The sequence below is a fragment of the Tupaia chinensis genome, unplaced genomic scaffold (genome assembly GCF_000334495.1).
Source record: "Tupaia chinensis unplaced genomic scaffold, TupChi_1.0 Scaffold143615_1, whole genome shotgun sequence".
Taxonomy (NCBI): domain Eukaryota; kingdom Metazoa; phylum Chordata; class Mammalia; order Scandentia; family Tupaiidae; genus Tupaia; species Tupaia belangeri.
The window spans coordinates 1,397,463-1,421,074 of record NW_006203463.1 but is presented as its reverse complement, the minus strand read 5'-3'; the positions used below and the strand labels follow the sequence as shown (position 1 = coordinate 1,421,074).

The window sequence follows — 23,612 nt, the reverse complement described above, 5'->3', positions numbered from 1 at the left end:
GTCACTGGACTCCCATGTAGTCGATCATGGTTCACATCCCAGACCCAGTGGCTTAAAACTCACGCCGGGCGCGTGTGTGTGCGTGTCCAAGATCCCAAGAGGAGAATGGAGGAGAAGGGATTGCCGTGTGACCATCCCCCCTGGGGGGTGATTTCTCACTTTCTGTCTTTCTGTCTCTCTGTCTCTCTCTGTCTTTCTGGTGAGTGCATGCACCCTATAGCAAAAACCTCTCCAAAAGAAAAAAAAATGCCCAAAGTAGGCAATCCGTAGGGATGGAATGTAGAGAGTGGTTTTGAGGGCTTGAGGCAGGGGCGAATGAGACAGTGGCTGCTGATGGGCCCGGACGTTTTCCGTTTTGAGTGATGCAAACATTCTCCTGATTAGATAGTGACAATGGTTACAGAACCATGTGATATACCCGCATCCACTGAACCTATATTTTTATTTTTGGTAGAGGTTTTTGCCTTAGGATGTGTGTGCTCATGGGGGTGGGGGGAGAGAGAGAGAGAGAGAGAGAGAGAGAGAGAGAGAAATCATCCTCCAGGGAGGATGGCCACACAGCAATCCCTTCTCCTCTTCTCCCCTGGAATCTTGGGCACTCACTCACACATGCCCGGTGTGTTTCAAGTACTGGGTCTGGGACTCGAACTTAGGTCAGCCACGTGGGAGCCCAGTGACATACCATTATGCCATCTGCTGGTCTCAGAATCACACTTTAAAAGAGCGAATTGTATGTTACGTGAATTCTGTCATCATTAAACTGTTTTTAAAATTCCACACATGACACATTTTTTTAAAACCTCCATTTTCTGTATAAATATATTTCATTCTGAATTAAAATACGTTTGTTTAGAGTGTCATGGCCTGGTCTTACTGCGGTGGAGGTGAACATATAAAATCATTGGGACACATTCAACGGAAGTTACCAAGGAGTCAAAGTATTCCAGTGTGTGTTTTAAACAGTGCATCATTGTTTTAAACAGTGTATCATTGCAGTGCAGTGTTTTAAACAGTGTATCATTGTATCATTGCAGTGGTGTTTTAAACAGTGTATCATTGCTTTTCTGCCTCTGCTTTATTTATTTATGTCTGACTTCTTCCCTTCGTAATATTTGCTTCTGTTTCTGAAGGTGGTGAGGATCCGGTCCTGTTTCCTACCCATTAGATCGTCAGGATGTGCCATGCCTTTCTCGATGACCCAGTGCGTAGCTAACACGTGGTCAGGTCTCTGTAGGTGACTTCGTCACAAAGTGACCTCTCCTACCGTCTCCTTCCCCTTCTGCACCCTCAAATCCAACAGGCACTGACGCCACCTCCAGCATCCCAATTCAGCAGCGTCTACACAAATGAGTTTATACGTTGACTCTTGGCCTGGAGTAAGTTTGAGGAGATGCCTAAGGCACTTGGTCCAGTTAAAATCTTCGCACTACCAGGAAGTGACTTTCCTGAGGATTTCAGACTTGATTGACAAAGCTTCTAAGTGGATGAGGAGAAGTTTTGCTCCAGGAATTGACCGTGATGAAGAGCCAACATGAAAATTGCATGATTAAGGGAACTTAAACAAAATAGATTAGGTTGAAAAATACCTTTAGGCTTTGCTACCAGCAGATGGTGTGGTGGTTATGTTGCTGGACTCCCACATGGCTGGCTGTGGTTCGAGTCTCGGACCCAGTGGCTTGAAAATCACACCAGGTGCATGTGAATGTGTGCCCAAGATCCCAGGAAGAGATGGAGAGGAAGGAATTGTGGCATGACCATCCCCATGGTCAGGTGATTTCTTGTTTTTGTTTGTTTATTTGTTTTTTGGAGAGGTTTTTGCTATAGGGCACATGTGCTCACCAGAAAGACAGAGAGAGACAGAGACAGAAAGCAAGAAATCACCCCCTGGGGGGATGGCCACGCCGCAATCCCTTCTCCTCCATTCTCCTCTCGGGATCTTGGGCACACACACACATGCCCGGTGTGAGTTTAAGCCACCATGTCCAGTACTCAAACCACAGTCGGCCACATGGGAGTCCAGCGACATAGCCATTACGCTAACTGCTGGTCCCGATGGGTGATTTCTTACTTTCCCTCTCACTGTCTCTGTCTTTCTGTCTCTTTGGCGAGTGCATTTGCCCTAAGGCAAAAACCTCTACAAAAAATGAAAAATACCTTTAGATTTTACTGATCCCACGCCCCATCCTGGCAAATTATATGGGAATTAAGTGGTCTTTAAAAATTAAGTAATTTTAAAGAAAAACAGTTTTTTTTTTTTTTGAGAGGTTTTTGCTATAGGGCGTGTGTGCTTGCCAGACAGACAGAGACAGAGAGACAGAAAGCGAGAAATCACCCCCAGGGGGGATGGTCACGCCGCAATCCCTTCTCCTCCATTCTCCTCTCGGGATCTTGGGCATGCACGCACACGCGCCCGGCGTGAGTTTAAGCCACCGGGTCCAGGACACTAACCACAGTCAACTACGTGGGAGTCCAGCGACATAGCCATTACGCTAACTGCTGGTCCCAAAGAAAAACAGTTTTTTCAAGCTGACTAGGAGACAATTTGTAGTTTTACAGAAATGAATCATTTGAACTCTATTTGTTACAGCCCAAAGAAGGTTTAAAAGTGTCCTGTTAGATTTAAAGGCAATCGTACTTGGGGAACATGAAATACCAACCTTTTTGGGATTGAATTCTTATAAATGTCCACTGGGGCTTTGGGGAGGGAAGGTAAGTGATCTCCTATGATCTCACACCTGAGCGGATGGACGGACAACCGCGGGGAGCTGGGCTAAGAACCCTGGCGATGATCACCACGTGGGACCCATGTGGGGGCAAGAGCCTGGTGGGGTCAAGCCCATGCACCCTGGACCCTGGCTGGACTTCGGACATGGCCAAGCTTGAAATTAAATCTCCACAAGACCAGGCCAACAGGTGGTGTGGTGGTTGGGGTGCTGGACTCTCACCTGGCCAATGGCCATGGTTTAAGTCCCAGACCTAGTGGCTTGAAAATCACCAATAGGCACTTGTATGTGTGCCCCAAATCCCGAGACAGAGAGAGAGAAAAAAAGTGAGAAATCACCCCTCTGGGGGGATGGCCACACCCTAACCCCTTTTCCTCCATTCTCCTGGAGGATCTTGGGCATGCACGCCCATGTGCCCAGTGTGATTTTCAAGCTGCTGGATCTGGGACTAGAACTGTGCCGTTGGCTATGTAGGGTCCAGCTGCCTTAACTCCAAACCACCTGCTGGCCCGCAAAGTTGCTTCTTTGTAGCTGCTGCTTCTGCCTCAAGCCCCTGGTCTCAGTCTTTCTCTCCGGCCTCAGCTGACCTCACCATCTCATGCTTCAGTCCTCGAGGTCCAGGTCATAAAAAGTGTAAGCTCTTCTCTCTCTCTCTCTCTCTTTTTTAGAAAGAGATTTTTGCTATAGATTTTTGTTCCCTGGCAACAGAGAGACAGAAACAAAGACAGGGAGAGCGAGAAAGTGAGAAATCACCTCCCAGGGGAGATGGCCATGCCACACTCCCTTCTCCTCCATTCTCCTCTTGGGATCTTGGACACACACACACATGTGCCTGGCGTGAGGTCTAAGCCACCAGGTCCAGGGCTTGAACCGAGGTTGACTACATGAGAGTCCAGTGACATAACCATTATGCCAACTGCTGGTCCCAGCTCTTGTGTCTTTCTAACTTTACTTTCCACCCATAACTCTCATTAGTGTCATGAGGGCCCAGAGACTGAGCAAAACATTCTCTTTACAAAAGTCTTCGGAGGGGCGGCCCGCGAAAATGTTAGCATGCACTGCAGGCAGGCTTCGGTCATTTAGCTTTGGCGTCAGCCTCCGATTCTAGAAGGCTGCATACGGATGCTCCTTCAGTCTCATTTCTCATCTCCTGGAACTTGTGTAAGCTCAGTGACTTCGTGATCAGACAAGTTATAGGTCCACCTGTCTCATCTCATCCTCACAACAGAGTCAGCACTCCGAAGAGTGTCAGTCACAGTTACTAGTGTCTGCGTACTCACTTTTAAACCGAGGCAAGAATTCTTTCTCCCCCCTCTTTATTCACGATAGAGCAAGCTCACATGCCTGTGAGAGTGAGTGAGTGAGAGAGAATGAGCGCGCCCACAGGGTCTGGCTGCACCGCAATCCCCTCCCAGCCCTCCGACCCATGGATCCTGGCCCTCGTGTGCACGCCAGCTGTTCGGGTCACTGTGTGGGCCTGGCTTCTCCTGAGTGATGAGTTACTATATGCCACAGAGCCTGCCCAGAGATGAGAAGAAGAAGTTCTATGCGTTTTCGATGGTGAAATTCTATTATTTTTCCGTATGTGTATACTTTCTGATTGTGGGATATAATATTGCAATAATTACTCATATTGTGCAAGTCGCTAACTTTATGTATACAAACAGTAAATAGATTTGCTGCTAATATGACCGTTAAGAGATGCATTAGAGACTGCAGGAAGGCTGCATGCCCTTTACTAGCCAACAGAAGCCCTAAACATTAAAATAAGAAGGTAGAGTAATAGATCAGTTTTTATCATAATTCAAACTCGGTGGAATTATTTGTTTTAAGCAATAAAAAAAAAAAAAAAGAGTGCATGCATTTGCCAGAGAAAGAGGACAGAAAGAAAGTGAGAATGCACCCCAGGTCCTGGCCTCGCTGCAGTCACTTTTCCTCCGCTCTTTCCTCGGGACTCAGGGCACACACACACATGTGCCAGGCATGTCCCCTCAGCCACCAGGTCTGGGAATCGAATCATGCCGTAGACAGCATGGGATCTGACTGCCTCAACCACCATGCCATCTGCTAGCCCTCAGTGGAATGACTTTGCCGTTCTCAAACTCATAACTTTAAACAAAGTAACCTTGCATATGTGATCTAGTTTCGAGTGATTTAATCTCAGCTAGGATTCTTTCAAGAAAAATAACTTTGTAGAGCTTTTTGGGAATGCATTAAAAATAGAATGCAAACTTCCATGTTTCAAAGCTTCCAAGGAAGAAAACGTCCCCGTTATGTGCAGTATCATCAATGGGAAATCTTGGGTTCAGATGCAGGAAGAAATGGAAACTATGGAGAAAATGAGATAGCGCCAGAGAGTAAAACATCTAAGAAAACTTCTCTTCACCTGCCATGAATTTAAAGCGGGCTGCTCTTCACTGCAGTGAAGTGAGACCCGGAGCAGGCTAGCCCCTGATATAGCTCAGCTGTGGGTGCCCAGGCCAGATGCACTGGTACAGGGGAGGGTGCTGCTGCACTGGGGCTGGGGCTGCATGGGGGACTTGGGTTCAGTTCCTGGACCAACCTGAGTAGGCCAGGTGGGTGTGTACGCCTGTGGCCTGTCTCACTGGGAGGCTGGGGCAGGAAGGATGGCCTTGTGACAAGATCCTATCAAAAATACTCTTTTGGGGCCGGCAGATGGCATGGTGGTTAAGGGGGTGAACTCCCACTGTTCGAGTTCCAGACTTGGCAGCTTGCTTTCTCACTTTCTCTCTTTCTCTCCCCTCTCTGTGTGTATCTCTCTCTGGTGAGCACATATGCCTTACAGCAAATTAGAAATGAATAACAATAAATAAAAATTAAAACAATACTTCCCTCTCTCCTTCCTTTGTGCTCTCTCTCATTTAAAAAAAAAAAGAAAGAAAAAAAGAATTGATTGCTTTTATACCTTAACAGCAAATTTGTAAAATTAACTAACAAAAGGTTTAACAACAAAGTTATAATAATACATAATACTAATAATCATCATAATAAAAATGTAGATTTTTTGTTATCCCAGAAGTATGTTCTCTGATTGGGATATATGGCTTTGAATAAATAATGTTTTATTTTTTTTTTTCATCTAGACACTTAGAATTCAGTCAAAAAACATTTGGAGTGTCTGTAATTTACTTTAATAACCCTGATCCTGTCAAAACTCATTAGCAAAACTGTTCCTGCCGCAGCAGGAAACCAGGTCACACTGCCTTATTAAAACGTCCCAGCCCTAAAGTTCACGAGATGCTTGTCTTTGCTATAAGCAAGTTGTAATGTACATAGTAATTACTTAATTACCTGTCTTTTATTTTCAGAAGTAATTGGAGGTTTTCTCGTTGAATGTTTTGAAGAACAGTAATATTAATTACCCTAGAAATATTTGTTAATTCTGAACTTAGACTCGTATCTCAGGTTTTTAGGCAGCTATTAATAAAGGCTTTCTGTATGTTTTAAGATGGAGAAAAGTTCTTGGCATCAAGTTGTAAGGCTACAGGATTGAAGAATATGTAAATAATTTATAAATTACATGGTATCAATAAAGATTTAAAGTATTTAAAAACAACACACATTCCAATGTGAATGTTTCCACTTTTCTCAACGAGGCGTTTGGTTTACAGGGTGGAGATGCCCTCCCATCATGAAAGCCTTCTCTTCTCACTCATTCTCTCTTCTAAATCTTCAGACATCTTCGTTTCTAATTTAGATATGATGTTGGTTTACTAAATATGAAGAGGAGGCAAGTTCCTATCTGCCTCAACCACCATGCCATCTGCTAGCCCTCAGTGGAATGACTTTGCCGTTCTCAAACTCATAACTTTAAACAAAGTAACCTTGCATATGTGATCTAGTTTCGAGTGATTTAATCTCAGCTAGGATTCTTTCAAGAAAAATAACTTTGTAGAGCTTTTTGGGAATGCATTAAAAATAGAATGCAAACTTCCATGTTTCAAAGCTTCCAAGGAAGAAAACGTCCCCGTTATGTGCAGTATCATCAATGGGAAATCTTGGGTTCAGATGCAGGAAGAAATGGAAACTATGGAGAAAATGAGATAGCGCCAGAGAGTAAAACATCTAAGAAAACTTCTCTTCACCTGCCATGAATTTAAAGCGGGCTGCTCTTCACTGCAGTGAAGTGAGACCCGGAGCAGGCTAGCCCCTGATATAGCTCAGCTGTGGGTGCCCAGGCCAGATGCACTGGTACAGGGGAGGGTGCTGCTGCACTGGGGCTGGGGCTGCATGGGGGACTTGGGTTCAGTTCCTGGACCAACCTGAGTAGGCCAGGTGGGTGTGTACGCCTGTGGCCTGTCTCACTGGGAGGCTGGGGCAGGAAGGATGGCCTTGTGACAAGATCCTATCAAAAATACTCTTTTGGGGCCGGCAGATGGCATGGTGGTTAAGGGGGTGAACTCCCACTGTTCGAGTTCCAGACTTGGCAGCTTGCTTTCTCACTTTCTCTCTTTCTCTCCCCTCTCTGTGTGTATCTCTCTCTGGTGAGCACATATGCCTTACAGCAAATTAGAAATGAATAACAATAAATAAAAATTAAAACAATACTTCCCTCTCTCCTTCCTTTGTGCTCTCTCTCATTTAAAAAAAAAAAGAAAGAAAAAAAGAATTGATTGCTTTTATACCTTAACAGCAAATTTGTAAAATTAACTAACAAAAGGTTTAACAACAAAGTTATAATAATACATAATACTAATAATCATCATAATAAAAATGTAGATTTTTTGTTATCCCAGAAGTATGTTCTCTGATTGGGATATATGGCTTTGAATAAATAATGTTTTATTTTTTTTTTTCATCTAGACACTTAGAATTCAGTCAAAAAACATTTGGAGTGTCTGTAATTTACTTTAATAACCCTGATCCTGTCAAAACTCATTAGCAAAACTGTTCCTGCCGCAGCAGGAAACCAGGTCACACTGCCTTATTAAAACGTCCCAGCCCTAAAGTTCACGAGATGCTTGTCTTTGCTATAAGCAAGTTGTAATGTACATAGTAATTACTTAATTACCTGTCTTTTATTTTCAGAAGTAATTGGAGGTTTTCTCGTTGAATGTTTTGAAGAACAGTAATATTAATTACCCTAGAAATATTTGTTAATTCTGAACTTAGACTCGTATCTCAGGTTTTTAGGCAGCTATTAATAAAGGCTTTCTGTATGTTTTAAGATGGAGAAAAGTTCTTGGCATCAAGTTGTAAGGCTACAGGATTGAAGAATATGTAAATAATTTATAAATTACATGGTATCAATAAAGATTTAAAGTATTTAAAAACAACACACATTCCAATGTGAATGTTTCCACTTTTCTCAACGAGGCGTTTGGTTTACAGGGTGGAGATGCCCTCCCATCATGAAAGCCTTCTCTTCTCACTCATTCTCTCTTCTAAATCTTCAGACATCTTCGTTTCTAATTTAGATATGATGTTGGTTTACTAAATATGAAGAGGAGGCAAGTTCCTATTTTTGCTGAAAAATGCCACTTGATATTCAGAATGGCAAGGGACCACAGCAGACGTCCTAGGGAGAGCCCTTGTTTAGCTGATAAGGAAACAGGCCCAGGAGGGGAGGGAAGGTGCCACGATCCAGGAATGGGACCCAGCCTCCCAGGGTACAGCCCCACGTTCAGTATGGAGGACCAAAATTGTCACCTTTTCCAGCTGCTGTTTCATCTTTCTCACTGCCATGCTCCTCGCCAGAGTTAAGTCACATCTTCTTCTCCCTGCCCCAATCTCTTGCTTCAACTCTCAAGCCCTGATGGGACCGAGCCTCTTTGATCTCTTTCTAAGGGTTTTCTGAGTGCTTCCACCCGCTGCCTCGTAGGCTTAATGAGCATCCCAGATGACCCACGGATGTTTCCAGCTTAGTGAACTATTCATTATTACAGCGATCATGATGAAATGCATTTTGGCAAGCACCTCTTCCCCTTCATTTTTAAACCCTTGTGTATTCGAAAGGAAATCTGCTCCATGTGTTTCTGACTCATTTGCACCCAGGTCATTAGGAGGTGGTTGGGGGATGCTAACTGGACACTAAGTGGTGCTCTAGGTCTTTTCTTCGCACGTCTACAATCCTAGCTTCTGCAAGCTGTCATCGTCAGCCGGTTCGTGCGTGACTGACGGTCCAGCTCCCTGCCATGCTCAGTCGGTTCTATAGCGTACGCCCATGCACCTTTTCTTAATTAACTCCATGTTCCTAGGATGGATATGTGAGACAGAGACAGGTTTCAGTAAATAATCTTACTTCTAGAAAGGATCTAAAAAGAGCAGCAGAAATGATCATCCCTAACTTTTCCTGAGCATTTACTAAAGGCCCAGCACTGTAAAACTTTAATGTGTTTAATTCACACAATAATCTAGTGAGGTCGATAGGATTATAATTTCCAGATTAATAATTGGAAGACAGGGGCCAGCAGGTGTCGTGGTAGTTAAGATGCTGGATTCTCATATGGCTGACTACGGTTCAATTCCTTCACAGGAATCCCGCGGGAAGCACTAGCTTATCTTCGAGGTAGGACCACGCCCCGCCCTCATTGCACCTGCCATCTGCCCACAGTCCTCTGCACCTTGTCTCTTTGTGAAACCCTGGTCAGGGAGACAGTCATATTTGTCACGCATCAACTCAGCCACATCTCTGGTCTTCGAATATCAGTCGTATCGAAACTCCACTGGGGACACCAGCAGATGGTGTAATGGTTAGATTGTTGGACTCCCATGTAGTCGACTGTAGTTCAAGTCCCAGACCTGGTGGCTTAAAACTTATATCAGGTGCATGTGCGTGCATGTCCAAGACCCCTAGAGGAGAATGGAGGAGAAGGGATTGCAGTGTGGCCACCTCCTCTGGGGAGTGATTTCTCACTTTCTGTCTCTCTGTCTCTCCGGCGAGCGCACATGCCCTATAACAAAAATCCCCTCTACTGTGGACCCATACCTCTTGGTGCCTACCGACATCTCTACTGCAGGGCCCGTAGGTATTTCGAAGTTAATGTCTGAACCTGAACTGGGCGTCCCTGCTTCTCCCGTGTTCACAGTAGGCTTCCTCCCTTTTATTCCCTATATTGGTAAAAGACAGCTTTAAAAAATTGTTTTGTTTGTTTTCGTTTCTTTTTTGGCTATAGGATGTGTGTGCTCACTGGAGAGAGACAGAGGGTCAGAGGGAAGTGAGAAATCACCCCACTGGGTGGAGGGCCACCACCTTTTGCATTCTCCTGGGATTTGGGACATGCACGCACACACACCCATTGTGAGTTTCAAATCACTTGTTTGGAGACGTTAACCATGAAGTTGGCCATGTGGGATTCAATGCCTTAACCTCTACGCCACCTGCTGGCCCTCTCGCTCAGTTTTTTTCACATCTTTTTATCTACTCTTCCAGTTCTACCTCCTTAAAATGCCTTACATCAGCACGACCTGATTTGCCTGAAGTTCTTACGCAGCGCCTTCCCCGCAACTCCTTCCGTGACACTGCACGTGCCTCTCAGCTGCCACCTCTGTCACCTCCGATACCTCCTGCGCCCAAGTACGACCCTCAGTTCAATGGCTCTCTGTGCCCTGGGGATAAAATCTCAACTCCTTGCTCATCTGTCTTTTTCTCTAGACTGGGGTTTCTCTGAGAGAGGAGAAGGTAGTTCAAGTCACGATGGAATATTCCCTGAGCCACAGTTACTGAATGAACAGACCTGCCGGCACTGGTTCTGCATGATGGAAACCCAGCAAACAAACCTTCCGAAGGTAGTGGGAGAAGGGCAGAGCCGGAGAGCAATGAGGGACTGTGATCTCTGCCCATGGGAAAGGAGATGGGCCCTCAGCTTGCCGTTCCAGTTATGAGCCTCCAGCTACCTTCCAGGGACAGGCTCGTTGCATCTCAGCAGGTCCCTGGTAAACACCACCACCGTCATTTTACAGATGAGGGAACGGAGGTCCAGTACAGAATGTGCCCTAAGCTCATGTGCTGGGGTCCAGCCTCGGCGTGGGTGGGTTATCTCGACGAAGGCGGCGAAGGTGAACAGAAGGCAGAGGCCTCGATGCCTTTTCACGCACGTCCTATGCCGGACACCCCTCAGAGGTCGCCCTCTGAACTTAATCCTTTCTTTATATAAATAGGATTAGGCCAAAACTGGCCCAGGATACCTCCGCCCTCTCCAAGTAAAATAAATAAATATATTAAGATTCCTCAAATTAAGTTATAAATCCCTACAAAACTGTATAAGCATCATTCTTTATTAAAATCCATAAAAACTAATATCTATTCTTAATATTTTCTTTTCTCAGCACCATTCCCAGTAATCACAAGATGGCTGCTACACCGCATCAGCTAATAATCATCTCTGCTTTCCAGAACTGCTTTCCCGAAACTGCATTCCATGGAGACCCACCTGCAATTGAGGAACTGCACTAGACCCCAGCACTCATGCATCCTAGTCCTCTTTCAGGGCTTGGTCTGTCTAACTGCAAAGCTGGGCCTCCACCCACCATATGTACACGTTGGTCCAAACACTGAGTCCTGTAACCTTGTGGATGAACCACGTCTGCCCCAGGCAACCTGTGCACCTTCTTCGGTGTGCTTTGCCGACCCACTCCTTCGGTCTTCCACTCTGCCAGGGCTCCCAACCACATCCTGGGCTCCAGCAGAGCTCAGCGCCTGCCAGACTCACAGATAAGGAATCTCTTGCAGTAACTTTTACAATCCAGTAATATCCTCTTTGTTTTTTGGGACCAGAGGAGGATTTCAGTTAAAATTCTAACCTTTAACTGCTTTGTTAGATGACACAGTTTCCACCTTTTTCAGGTTTTAATACTTTGTAAAAATTAGAGAAGCTAATCAAAAGAATCAGAGTGCACAGAGTGAAGTGGATTTCCTGCATCTGAAAATCTGAATTTTCAGATTTGCAGACCTGGTTGCCCAAGTGACCGGGATAATTTGAGCATTGTAAGATTTACCACAGTTTCTGGACCAGCAGGTGATATGGTGGTTAAGGCGAATGGATCTGACATGACCACTACGTGGGTCAAGTCCTGGACCCTGCAGCTTGAAAAACACACCAGGTGCCCATGTGTGCGTGTCCCAAACTCTGAGAGGAGAACGGAGGAGAAGGGATTATGTTGTAGCCATCCCCTCCTGGAGGTGCTTTCTCACTTTCTCTCTCTCTTTCTCTCTTTCTGACTCTCTCTGGTGTGTGCACACACCCTATAGCAAAACAAAACAAAAATACAATTCTTTGAAGAGTAGAAGTTTCCAAATGAGGAAAATGGAAACGTGGGGTTGTAAACTCAGGGAACACTATTACAATAGGAGCTAGGATCCAACTCACGCCATTTTAAACTCGGCTGCATCCATGAGCACATACAATGTACCCAGAGTTGGATACAGACATAAGTAAGGTGCGTTCACAGCCTAGCCAAGGAGATAGACATAAACACAAACAAGCCACATGTCGTCAGGACAGACACACTTACAGAAGCATCTGATTGGGAAAGGAGAAAGCAAAGAATGTGTTTGAGGGCCCTAGGGATGCGACATCTAAGTAGGGTTTTGAAGGTTAAGTAGGAGTTCATCATACTAAAGTGACCTGGTTCAGAGAGAAAAGCTCATGAAAAGTTATGGAGGCAAAAAAGAGCAAACGAACAGAAAAAGCCACGGGGTGAGTAGGAGTCCGGTGAGGAGTGGTTAAAGACCATTCACATGTGCACACAGGGTATGTGCAGAGTCAGTGTCTTCCATCCTGTGACAGGCAGGCTTAGGGTTAATTATCAGCAATGCCTTCCTTTACTTTCTCGATATATTTCCTAAAGAATGGGTCAAGACTAACAGCTCCATGTGCGTGTGAATATATATTAAGGAAAGAATAACACGGGAGGGAGGGGGTCTTAGAAATGTCACAGCACTGTCCACTTTTATATGATATATTAATAAACAGAAGTTCACTGCTCTCATAAATTTAGAGAGAAGCCTGACTTCAGGGCCTGTTTATAAGGGCTGTCTGATGTACCGAGCAGGCATTCTCATTCACCTGGAGCTGTCCTATGTGGAAGGGACCTGGTGGTCTCAGTCCTTGGAGGACTGGGATGTGCAATTTCGACACCAGCTCACGAGCTTTGCCTGAGGGGGGTGGGGAGGGTGCAACCCGCACCGTCTCCTGGAGAAGGCTGGCCCAGCCCGCTGCGTGGCTCCCTCTTGGGAAGCTAGGTCTTCTGCATTGGCCTTGCTGTGAACTCTAGGTAATGCGGAGTTGCTGGCAGAGTCTGCTAAACTTGGCTAGCTTCTCCTAAGATGAAAAGAATGCCAGACTGGGCCACCAGGTGGCATAAAAGTGAAGATGGCTGGATTCTAAATGGACAAATGAGCAGTTCGAATCCTGGACCTATTGGTTTGAAAATCACTCCGGGTGAATGTGTGTGCATACCCAAAATCTCAAGAGGAGAATGGGGAGATGGTATTGTGGTGTGGCCACCCCACCCCCAGGGTGATTTCTCACTTTCTCTCTCTCTCTCTCTCTAGCATGTGCCTTTTAGTAAAACTGGAAGAAAAAAAAAAGATACCCAGTCCAACCTTGGCTGTTGCTTTTAGGAGCTTGCTCAGTGTGAGGATAAGGTTCCTGGGCTGCGGTTCAGAAGACGGAGGGCTTTCCTTCATTCGGCAGCTATGAGCCAGTGACTTGGACGAACGGCCGCTCGTGCATTAGTCTCATCCGTCTTTGAGGCCTTTCCTCTTTCCTGTCACGCCAAATTTAGTTCTCACTTTTCTCTCAGGGCTGAGGTGGCCCCTGGCAGGCCCTGCCAAGCCAAGCCTAGCCGAGACTGAGATGTTGACCACCCCCCTTCCTTAGCCATACCCTCCAAGACGGTATCTCCGAGTTCCCTTCGGGGCCACTGAGATGTAAGCAAAAGTTGCAAGATGGGGCTTCAAGAGCTGTGGTGTCGAGAACCATCATCTTCCATCTTTTCCCATTCTTCCTATTTTTTCCCTGGAACCATCACCCGATGGTCAGTGCTGCAGCAGCCATTTTGGATGAAGAAGTGACCTAGCTCTTGGAAACCATTAGGGACAGAGAAGAAAGAAGGATAGCCCGGCACCGCGATGACACGGAAAGCCTGCACGCTAGTCACGGCCTGCCCCCACTGTCATTCGCATTATGTAAGAGAAAGAGGAGCTTCCAAATCTTGTTTAGACCTCTGGTAGTTGGGTGTTCTATTCTATGCTGCTGAGGACATTCTGCCGTACGCCAGCTTTCCCCTCGCAGCAGGAAACGCAGCTGCCAGCTCCAGAGAAAACTCCCAGCCCAGTCCCCGCGCTTGTCGTCTTAGCAATTTCAGTTACCGGCAGTCAGCAAGAAGCGAGGACCGTGCACTAAGGCATTGGAAAGGGGAGAGGGCCACAGTGGTGTAACTTCCATACGGCGTGTCGTTACAGTCGCTGTTTCATGACCTCTTACTGTGCCTTAGCCCCGCAGGGAAGAACACGGTGTGCACGGGGTTTGGTACTACCTCTGGTTTACGACTCCACTGGGGGCTCGGAAGGTCCCTGCAGATATGGGTGGGGCGGCGGTGGGAGGAAGACAGGCTCGGGAGTCAGGCTGGCCGGTCCGCATCCCGGCACCTGTGCTCACTTGCCTGCGGTCACGGGCGAACGCTTTACCTGCGTTAGGCCTCAGTTTCTGCCTTTTCGTAGTAGAGGTGATCACACTAACCTTCTGGGTGATCGTGAAGATCCGGTTACAAGAGAGAACCCGTGTAAAGAGCTTTGCATACGCCCAGGACCTAGTAACCCACTTGGCAAAGGTTAGTGATCATCGTGCCTTTTTTCCCCTTTCTTTTCTTTTTTTGAATCTAGCTCTGTGAACCCAGAGTCAGGAGCAGAGAAGTCTCATGAAAGGACAGGGATTGCTCCTGTGTGGGTGAAGGTCTGAGTCTTCAGGAGGAGGGGACTGGACTGGCCTGGCCTTGCTGGCTGGTGCACCCCGTCTCGAAGGTGGCGGCGATGGGGGAGGTGCTGGCTATGTTTCCAGAGAAGGACAAGGAGGTGGGGACTGGGCAAAGAGACACCAAAGCCCCCCCCCATGGCCCTTACATGCCTCTCAGGAGTATTGGGAAAATACACATCTGCGAAGCTTCCAGAAACTTCTTGTACCAATCAATTAAAACACTGTGATGTCAGCATCCTGAGTCTTTGGGGCCATTTTCTTTCCAGTCAAATGTCCATCAAGTTTGGATCTCACTTTTCTCAGTGCTGAGGAACTCCTGGAAGGGTCTGCCAAGCTGGGATCCTAACACTCCTCCCCCGACCTCCACTGGACTGGGGCAGAGACAGGGCAGCCACGGCCACTCCTGGGTCAGTGCCTGTCACGGGAAAGAAGTGCCGAATACTGACCTGCTGACAAGGGACTGGAGAAGAAGCAGAGAACAGCGTGGAGCGCACCGTGGCCTGGCGTGTGCCATCATGCAGGGTGTTCCAGCTCTGACGACAGCGCTCTGTGTGCGTGTGCGTGTGTGTGTGTGTGTGTGCATGTGCGTGCACACGCATCATGTCTTTTATTTTCTAGGTTCTAGTGATTCTCGGTGGGGACTGCCCTTCCCAGGGTCAGCTAATTCCTGCCTGGGAGCACGCCTTTCCAGTGCAACCGGCAATCCAGACCCTCACCTGCTGCCTCCTCCTCCGTCAGCCCCACTCCAGGCTGGGACGCGCCTCATTGGCTCAGGGACTGGAACTGTGGTAGAGTGCCACCGAATGAATGACCACCACAGCCAGATTAAGGTGAAAGGGAGTCTTTATTAGCTGGCCAGCGACTATAGCCTGTGGTTCGGGTGCCCAAGAGTCTGAACTGACCGAAGTTGGAGCAGTCGTTTTATAGGGAGTCAGTTACCAGGGGGTTTCCATGCAAGCAGTTACAGAAGCTGAATCAAGCAGGTTAATTATCTCTGAGGGCACTTTCTAGACCTTCGTTTAATGGTTTCCATGGCTCCCGGCAGGGTTCTGGTGATTGATAGTCACATTACTAAGGAACAGTTAAACAAAAGGGTTTCGGGCTAGTTAGCACAGACAGCAGCAGGTACAGGATGTCGTCCCGGGTGCGGTTTTCTGTATGGCTAGCACAGGCTATTTTCTCATGGGAAGAGCAAGCAGGTTTACAGAAGCAGACAGCCACGTTAGGGTAAGGGAACAAAATGGACGAACAGTTGCTCATGTGCAAGATCTAATATGCAGCCTTCCACAGAACCAGACAGCAGCGACAGCCTCAGCGCTCAAATCTTACAGAAATTATTCAGACCAGCCTATTCTAAACCTGCTTATCATACTCATTCTCTCTTGCAAAAACCACAATAAAGACTTCCGCTCCTTTTTCCCCTCCCTCTGTTTCCTGACCCACCCTGGTGCCGCCCCACTCGCCCTCATGGCTTGCTGTGCCCCCCGTTTCTAGGGATCTGGGAGTGTGAAGACCTCTCCCTTTTCAATAGTCATGTTTGCGTGTATCTTACCATTCCCAGCTAAAACGACGTCTGGGCGCCCTTTAAAACCGTGTGCGAGGGCGTGCATTCGCCAGTCTGCTGTGCTTCGGAAATGCAGACTTGGACTTTCTTTCCTTGGGTAATAATTTCTCTTTATTTATTTATTTTTTTATTTTTCTTCTTATTTATTTTTTTACAGTGAACCACTGAACATCTTTGCAGCATATAAAATGAATTTTCCCAGCGTGACCACCCTGTACATTGGACCAAAGAGATTACCATACACATGATAATCAACAGATAATTTTTCATTTTTGCGCTGTTGAATGTGTTGCCTCTGCCCCTCCTCGATTGACTTACTTTTCTTTAGCTCCAGTCTCCTCACAGACTCACATGACAGACACCAGACGTTTCTGATGCTCACGGCCCTGCTTGCGGAGTGTGTCTCAGGCCTGCTCGGGGGCTGGGTGTTACTGCTGCGAGATCGTCTCTGTCATAAATCGTCTCTGTCATAAATCGTAATACTGACCTCTCACTTTTGCTTTATTGGACTAAATCTCTTGGGAACTTATTTTGTAGCTCGAAATTATATTCAAATATTCAAGAAGCAAATTTTGTTACTATACCTTCCCAACGAAAAAAGTTTCCCTAAGAGTTTAGGGTTCTTTTAATGATCTCAGCATCGTAAAGCAGAAATCTTTTTTTTTTTTTTTTTTTTTTTTTTTTTTTTTTTGGAGAGCTTTTTCCTATAGGGCATGTGTGCTTGCCTGAAAGACAGAGAGAGACAGAGAGATAGAAAGTGAGAAATCACCCCTCATTGGGCATGGCCACGCCACAATCCCTTCTCCTCCATTCACCTCTCGGGATCTTGGGCATGCATGCACATGCACCCGGCGTGAGTTTAAGCCACTGGGGCCGGGACTTGAACCGTGGTCGACTACATGGAAGTCCAGCAACATAGCCATTACATCAACTGCTGATCCTGAAATCTTTGTGAAGATTTGGGAGAAGGTTGCATGTGTGTGAGGGGGGTTGACACCCTGGGAGCCCTCTAAAGTTGGCAGAGCAGTGGGGCTTCTTCCAGGGAGAAGGAAGCGAGTCTCCCATCAAATCCCAAAGCCACTGGTACTGGTTTTGTTTCAAGCAGATGAGTGAAAGAAAGTTTGGAAATGAGAAGACGAGACTTCTTTTTGTCCCTATTTGTTAATTTACTTACATTCAATCACTGTGTATAATTACAGCATACCAAATGAATTTTCCTGCCCTGAATACATGGTATATTGGTTCAATCAAAGATATTGCCTTACATAAGATGATTTTTACCCTTTAAAGAAGAAAAATAATGAAAATAATTTATGTGCTCATTTTGCCAAGCTCTTTTCTCAGTTCTCGCAAACTACCCAGAGTTTGTAGACACAGGTACATTTTTTTAATAGTTTATTTCTTTCTTGCGTGAGAAGGAGAGACACAGAGACAAAGAGAGATAAGCATCTGGGCAGGATCTCACTTTGTGGCCCCCTTCAAGCCCCTTTGGGCCAGCCAGGATCCTGGGCACACATGCCGGGTGTGGACACACTGACTGGGGACCCTGCCCTGCGGCCTTTTACATGGACTCAGCATCACCCGAGCAATATGCTCCTGTTGTACCACTGAGCTGGCCTCGTAGATGCTTTGAAAGCTCTGTTCCCGTCATCACCACAAGGACATGTCCAGAATAGACTCGTTGGCACCAGCATGGCTCTCCTAAAACAAGATTATTCTCCAAGTTTCTGGGAGGCCGTGCTGAAGTTATGGTGTGGTTTTGTGTTTAAATTCTTATGAACTACGGATTTAAATTTTTTTTTCATACATTCAATCATTGTGTATCATTATAGCATACCAAATGAATTTCCCCATCATAAATACACAGTATATTGGTTCAGTCAAGGATATTACTATACACATTATCACCAACAAATAATTTTCCATTTTTGTATCCCTTAAATGTTTTGCTTCTTTCTTTCCCCTCTGCCCTCCCCCGTTGCCCCACTCCTTCTGCACTATCTCCAGTATCATCATTGCCCTCCATGCTTTCATACCTTCCAGTCTTTCTGTTTCTGTCAGAGTGCCGACACTTGGCGTATATTGAGCGGGGACATACAATGCCTCTCTTTCATAGTTTGGCTTGCTTCACTTAGCAGTAAATCTTCCATATTTGCCCACTTTCTATCAAATGTCAATGTCTCATTTTAAATTAGTACAGCCAATGTGGAGAACAATATGGAGGTTTCCCAAAGACCTACAAATAGAACTACCATATGATCCAGCAGTTCTACTCCTGCATATCTACCCAAAGGACAGGAATATACCTGTCAGAAAAACACTTGCACATTCATGGTTTTTTGTGGCATTAGTCACATTTGCTAGGACATAGAACCAACCCAAATGTCCATGAACAGTTGAATGGATCGAAACAGTGTGGCACGTATACACTACAGAATATGGAATACTACTTAGGCATAAAAAACCCAATGGGACCCTAACTACAGTTTTGTTAACTACATGATCAAGGACAGAGGTCAGAGTTCAACATAGCTGAACTCAGTGATGTGCTGAAAGAGCAAGGAGGCTCTTACTTCCTTCTCATTTACCCACAGTTGAGGGTTCCAGATCTGACTAGCTAGGAAAGTTCGTGACTCCATCCTGGGAGCTCAGAGCCACTGGCGGCCCTCCAGAAAACATTTATCCCGAGTTTCCTCCTTTCTCCAGTGTGAAGAAGAAAGTGTGGAGAAGAAGGGAAACCAACATTTTCTAAGAGTTTATCTTTTGCTTGCTACACTCTATGTATTATCTCACCTTAAATTCTCACAATTAATGGGATAGAAACTACTGTCATTTTCCAGGTATGGAATTCAAGTTCAAAGAGGCTTTTTGCACCTACAAAGATGTGTAATGACTATATGAAAATCATAAATTACAATGGATATTTAAAGAGAAACTTTAAAGACCTTTTGCTCAATGTCACACAGCTGGTAAGCATCACAGCCAAATTCAGAGCTGAGTCAGACCCAGTGCTTGCACCAATTGCACCACTGGAACAGTCAGAAATGCAAATTCTTGGGTCCCACCCCAGACTTACCAAGTCAGAAAATCCAGTCTGGGCTCCAGCAAGCACCCCAGGTGACTGATGTGTGCTGAAGTCAGAGAAGCACTTCTCTAAGCCATGCTTGTCTTTGGTCTGCTTGTCTTTCCCTCTCAAACACGGGCTTCGACCCTTGATAGACTGGAAATGCCATTTTCCAGTTAGGAGACCATGTTGTTGAGTTGGTTTCTTTGAGTGTCTATGCCCTCATTAGTGAAATGAGAATAATAATAATTGTATCTTAGGGTCATTGCTGGGATTAAGTGAGTTAATGTAAGTTGATCACTTAGTACAGAATCTGGCAAAACGAGGATGGTAAACGCTATTATTATAACTACTATTCTTACCTTTTCTACCTGTCTTTTTGCCACACCCAGCTAGCAGAAGGAGGAGGAGCATTTTCTTTTTTTTAGAGAAATACTTTTGCTATAGGGCATGTACACTTGTCAGAGAGACAGAGAGTGAAAAATCACCCCCTAGGGGCAATAGCCACACCACAATCCCTTCTCCTCCATTCTTCTCTTGGGATCTTGAGCATGAACACACATGTGCCCAGCATGAGTTTTAAGCTGCTGGGTCTGGGACTCGAACCACAGTCAACTATGTGGGAGTTCAGCAAAGTAACCACTACACCATCTGTTGGTTCCAAGCAAGAGTATTTTCTAGCATTGTGAATTTGGGCAAGTTATGCAAACTCTGAGCCCCAGGGTCTTCTCTACCAAATGGAGACAGCAATAGTACTCACTCATGGGACTATCGTGAGGGCTAAGTGGATTAATGTAAGTAAATAATTTAGAGTGGTGCCTGGAATGCAGCAAAAGCTTAGTTACCATTATCTATGTTGGGACTTGTGAAAAATGAAATTTTAGACAAACCAACTTTTAAGAGTTTAATTGAACAAAGGGCATTTAAATCAGGCAGCCCCTGGAATGGCTCCCAAGGAACTTTGGGTAGTCTCGTGGTCAAGTGGTATTTATCCAGAAAGGGAAAGTGATGCACAAAAATGGAAGCGAGGAGACAAGGCGGAGAAATATTGGATTGGTTACAGCGCTATGGTAGGCTGCATGGACGTTCTAAAGGGTGAGCTTGCCCTGATGGACTGAGATATAGCTACTACGATTGCCTGTAACTTAGCAACTTGCTATGGAAACAGACTAACCTGTGACTTTGGTTTGTCCCTAAGGGACCCACCTGTGGGGGAACGTGGCCCACCTGCTCACTTTCTTGCAACTTCCACGTGTGATTCAGGAAGTGGTGGAAACACATGAGCTCCTCAGCTAAGTGGCATCTTTCGCATGAGAATGGCAGGGTGAGCTGTCCCTCCCCCTTTCACAGACCTCCATCCTGGTACTTACTGCACTGCTTTCCTCACTCATGTCTTTTCTTTGTATCCCTGGTACATAGTAGGGCTCAGTCTGTCTATGAAGGGCTGCAAGCTCTCCAGTGCAATTTATACCCACTATTGGCAGGAGACAGAATGCTGGCCTCCCACAAATGTCTGCATGCTAATCCCTGGAACCTATGAATATGGCAGGGTCCATGGCAGAGGAGAATTGTGCTTGCAGATGGAATTGAGGTTGATAATCAGCTGGCCTTAACATAGGGAAATTATTCTGCACTATTTGGATGGGCACGATGTAATGACAGAGGGTCTGAAGTGTGGAAGAGAGGAATTAGAAAAGAGAAACAGTGATACGGTGTGAGGAGAACCTGGCTCAGCCTCGCTGGCTGCCTCTAGAAGCTGGAAAGACAAGAAAACACGCTATCCCTGGAAAGCAGCCTTGCTGACACCTTGATTTCTAGCCACTGAGACCCATGTTGGAATTTGGACCTCCGGAACAGTAAGAAGACAGTCTGTGCTGTTTTAAGCAGTGACCATTCGGACTGTGGTTGTTCTCTGTAGCAGCAGGAGGAAGTGGCTGTGCCATCTCCAACTTTGTCGCTACAGCCAGTTCTGTTTAACCTAACCGTCTCACTCCCTTCTTCCTCTCAGCGTTACACTACCCAAGGGGCCAGGTGTTGAAAAGAATTTTTCACTGCACAATTGTCATCTGAGAATGACCACATTCTTCCAAGTCTTCATCTCAAGGTCTAGGGCATAATTTGGTTATACAGGATTCAGTGCATGAATTCTAAACAGTGGGATGCTCTTGGGCAATGCTTGGACTTAGCCTCTGGTAACTCCCGTGGGGAAGTGGGTATGAGGCCACAGCCAAAGGTCAGGCTATTCCACAGTCTCCCCACAGGAGTACCTCCTCCTCAGAAAACCCATCTGTCTGCATTCTGCCCACAAGAACCACTGGGGGATCTGGCCTCTCCTTTGCGCCAGCTCAAGGGAGAGCCCAATGTTGCTCTGCCAGTCAGTGAGAGACCCAAGAGCTTCCGCCTCCCACACTGAGAAGATCAGCCTTGGAAATGGGAGGTCATGCCTTCTCCTTCATGAGGGCCCTGGTGACCTTTTCTAAAACCCTGGAACACTGGCCTTATGGAATCTGAGCAAAACCTTGACTATTTCAGAATTTTCAGTTCATTAAAAATAGAAACTTGGGCCTGGTGGTTAAGGGAGTCAGATCCCACAAAGCCAACCACAGTTCGAATCCTAGCCCCAGTGACTTGAAAAACATGCCTAGACAAGAGTGCATGCGGGTCCAAATTCCAATAAATTCTTTCAGGCTTCGTTCATCTGAGAATGCTTTTGTCATTTTTTTCCCATATGAAAGATAATCTTGCTGGGTATAGTATTCTTAGTTGAAATTGTTTTTCTCTTAACACTTTGAATATATTTTCCCAGTCTTTCCCTGCTTGCATTGTTTCTGATGAAAGGTCCGACGTTATTGCTAAGCACATTTAACCCATGAAAAAGCAACACAAGGAAACCATGCTCTAAACTCCATCTTATAGACTCCTGAAATGTCCAGACAAGCACAGTAGAGGAGAAATTTTGTCACAGAAGGACCAGAAACCACTGCAGAGGCACAAGAAACATGAGAAACCAAGAAAATATCTCTCCCCTAAGGGAAAAGAACAATCCCTCATCATCCACAGACAGTACAGTAGGACTCGTGGAAATGTCTGATAGAGAATTCAGAATATTCATAGTGACGAAACTAAATGAGATGCAAGAGCTGAGAGATAATAAACTCCAGAAGATGCAGGAGAAAAGAGACAACGAGTTCAAGAAGTTCTTCCATGATCTGAAAGAGGAAATACACACCATAAAAAAGAATCAGATGGAGCTATTAGAGATGAAGACTGCCATTTGGGAGGTCAAGGCCTCCCTTGAAAGTGTTGAAGGTGGATTGGTTCATGCAGAAAATCGAATCTCGGATGCTGGAGGCAGAACCTTTGATCTAGAAAAAATGACCCAAAAAACTGAGAAAACAACTCCCCCAAATGAGACTACTATACGAGAAATGCTAGACAACATTAAGTGCCCAAGCACCCAGATGATCGGTATGCCAGGAGGTGGGGAAACTGGTAAGGGCATTGATGGTTTATTTCATGAAATCTTGGAAGAGGGCTTTCCAGGTCTAGAGAGACATTTGGGTGTCAGGACCCAGGAATACAAAGACCCCTGGTAGAGTCAACCCAGGGGGATCTTCTCCAGGGCACATCATGGCTGGACTGGCCAGGTCTATGGACAAGGACAGGATACTAAGGTTGGCAAGAGAGAAATGTCAGGTTACTTGTGGAGGTTGTCCAATCAGGCTAATCTCAGACTTCTCATCAGAAACAATGCAAGCAGGGAAGGAATGGTAAAGTATATTCAGAGTGTTGGGTGAGGAACAGTTTCAATGAAGAATATTATACCCAGCAAGATTATCTTTCATATGGAAAGAAAGGATAAGAACATCCTCAGATAAATAAGACCTAGAAGACTTTGCCAATAGCAGACCCACTTTTCAAGAAGTTCTGAAAGGAGTGCTCTACCAGGAAAACTAAAGATACATACAGAAATAAGAGAACAAAGGGCAACCAAGAAAATGACCAATTTAATGCTAGGGACAAGAAATATCAATAATAACACTGAATGTTACCTTCCAGGATTTAAATGGAAATATTGGACCACAGCAACACTGCATATTCAACAGAAGTGTTTGAACATAAGACTGAACTGGTGAAATAGAATTTTATGACTTTTGAGTAAAACATTACTGCTTTTATTTTTTTTTACTATGCTTTTCTTTTCCAATTTAAGCATTTTACTTTCTTTTGAGGTGTTGATAGGTTAAGCAATTTATTAAAATGTTTTTCTTGTTTGTTTCTTTAAATGAAAACATAAACTTTTCTTCCAGCCTGACCCCTCT

General features: G+C 45.5%; 1 pseudogene; it reads left to right on the top strand.

Annotated features, from left to right (window-relative positions):
- The first annotated feature begins 13,818 nt into the window (after nucleotides 1–13,818).
- Nucleotides 13,819–23,612, top strand: part of LOC114005283 (lipoyl synthase 1, chloroplastic-like) — a 139,343-nt pseudogene continuing 129,549 nt past the window's right edge.